Consider the following 2,154-nt stretch of genomic DNA (forward strand, 5'->3'; position numbering starts at 1 on the left):
GATACTTTCCTTTTGTGCGTCCGACATCATCCTCAGCATACTTCATTCCTTTCTGATCTTCTTTTTCTGCTTTAACTCTACGTACCTGTTTGGTTTATTTCTGAAAAGGATCTTTACAAAAAGTATTAGAAACATCCAATTGTTTTGTAATCATCAAAAGATATGAATTTGAGATAAACACAATTCAATACATACAAAGGCAAATATAAGCCAAAATATAAAATATTGCTCAACAAAACGGAAAATCACATCTCCAAATGGAAAATGGTCCCAAAAATATCAGTTGCCTAGGTAGTAAATCATGGATACAAAAGGAAACGTCTATACAACACGTCACCAATGTTCATGTGAACGTTTTACAGGAAAAAATTTAGTGATCAGAGCTTTGAACAAATCCAGTTGGCCTGCACCTACAAATTCCCAAGGCCAAGGCAAGTGGCAAGGTACTCAGTCAGCCCTCCTTTTTTCCACTTGTAGATCACCTCCAAGGTGATGCTGAAACACAACAGGAAAAATAAATATCTTAATACGTGATAGGATCTAGTTCTTTCTTAACTAACTGATGCTTTCTTTTTATTTTAACCTGCCACATGCGTTGATAACTTAGCAATGACACAATGGACATTGTGAATAGCCAGTAAATAAACCCTCAACAAGGATTTATAATGACTTACCTTACTATCTATGTGACATACATATGGGCATGTTGGACAAAAGAATCTGGCAGGGCGGTCCATATGCGGCAATTCATACTGCAATAACATCCCACAAGTCCGGCAAAATTCCATTGCAGTCTCTTTTAGGATAATCCACTATTTATGTATGTCTCTACAAAATTAAAACAAAGGGGAAAAAAGCATCAGAGTAACATAATATTAGCACACAAACTTAATCTTCACTTGATTGTTTCATTCACAATTTAAAATAAATAAGTAATACATATGCAAGATGCGCAAAAATGAAGCACTAACACAGTGGCCATAAAGAAAGGAAAACAGAAGTATCTAGATGATTAGAAAAGAAAACAAACTCTTTGATTTGACTCAAAATGATGAGCATTTCATTCCTTTCTATTGTTTACCTTTCGACACACACACTCTCTCCTTTCTCTTCTTTCTTCTCCCTAATCCCAGAAGAGTATATGCGCAACTGAATGAATATTTAAGATACTAGAGAACCTCACCTTGCGAACGTCTTAACAACTTAACCTTTACCCCAATCCCAAAACATAAATCCTAAAATTTAAATTCTCTAGACAAGAAATTCCAACATTCAGTATTCATATCGCTCAGAGAAATCAATAACAGCCATATACATTTAACAACAAATTTCTCAATAGAAAGACAAAATCAAACTCTAAGGACACCAATTGATTGATAATTTACAAAAAAAACTACTGAAGCTTCTTAATCTATCAATCAATTGATACAAAAACAATCATGCAAGCTCAAGCCCTTACCTCAATAAGAATCGTCAGAAAATGGGAGTGGAGCAATAAATTTTACCAGAATTCCTAGAGCTTCATATAATTATAGAAAAAGAAAACTGAAAACTAAAGATAAAAGAAACATCTTTAAATAAAAATCCAAATTCCTCTGTGAAACTAGTGCCACAATTCTCAAGAATTATAGCAACAAAATTTAAAAAAATCGATAGAATCCTAGATTGGAACAACCGATTTTATCAGATTTTTTTGGAAAAAATAAAAAGATATTCAAGACAAAGCCCTAAATAAGAATCTCACCCAAGGCACCTTGCCAGAGTTGGAGATGGCTACCATCAGAAATGATCATATTGTTGGTGATTTCTGAGTCTCTCCAATCTTCATTGCCCACTCTCTGTATCTTTAGCCGCAAAGTCTTTGTTTGTTTTTGTTAGAATGTGGGTAGGGAGCTCTATTGTGAAGTGCAAGAGCCGCTCGTTTTAATGAAGGAAAATAACTTAGTAAGTCAAAAGATGAAGTTATTTTCCACCAAGTGAAGTAAAATATATTCCCCGCATAAATCTTTTTCCAAGATAAAATGATTACCAAATACAGGAAAATTTGGAAAACATTTTCAGGAAAACATTTTACATTCAAACAAACACACCCCAAATGTAACTAATTTTCACCAATTTGTGAAATAAAAATCTTTATTTCCTTAAACATATCGT

General features: G+C 33.6%; 1 long non-coding RNA gene across 1 annotated transcript; it reads right to left on the reverse strand.

The window, feature by feature from the left end:
- Positions 1–290: 290 nt before the first annotated feature.
- On the reverse strand, positions 291–1,897 carry LOC140014025 (uncharacterized). The gene is made up of 3 exons (XR_011820883.1): positions 1,745–1,897; positions 675–828; positions 291–495 (listed from the first exon to the last, which is right to left on the reverse strand). It is a non-coding gene; the product is annotated as an uncharacterized lncRNA (long non-coding RNA).
- Positions 1,898–2,154: the final 257 nt, after the last annotated feature.

This window comes from Coffea arabica, chromosome 9c, assembly GCF_036785885.1.
Source record: "Coffea arabica cultivar ET-39 chromosome 9c, Coffea Arabica ET-39 HiFi, whole genome shotgun sequence".
NCBI classification, from domain to species: Eukaryota; Viridiplantae; Streptophyta; class Magnoliopsida; order Gentianales; family Rubiaceae; genus Coffea; species Coffea arabica.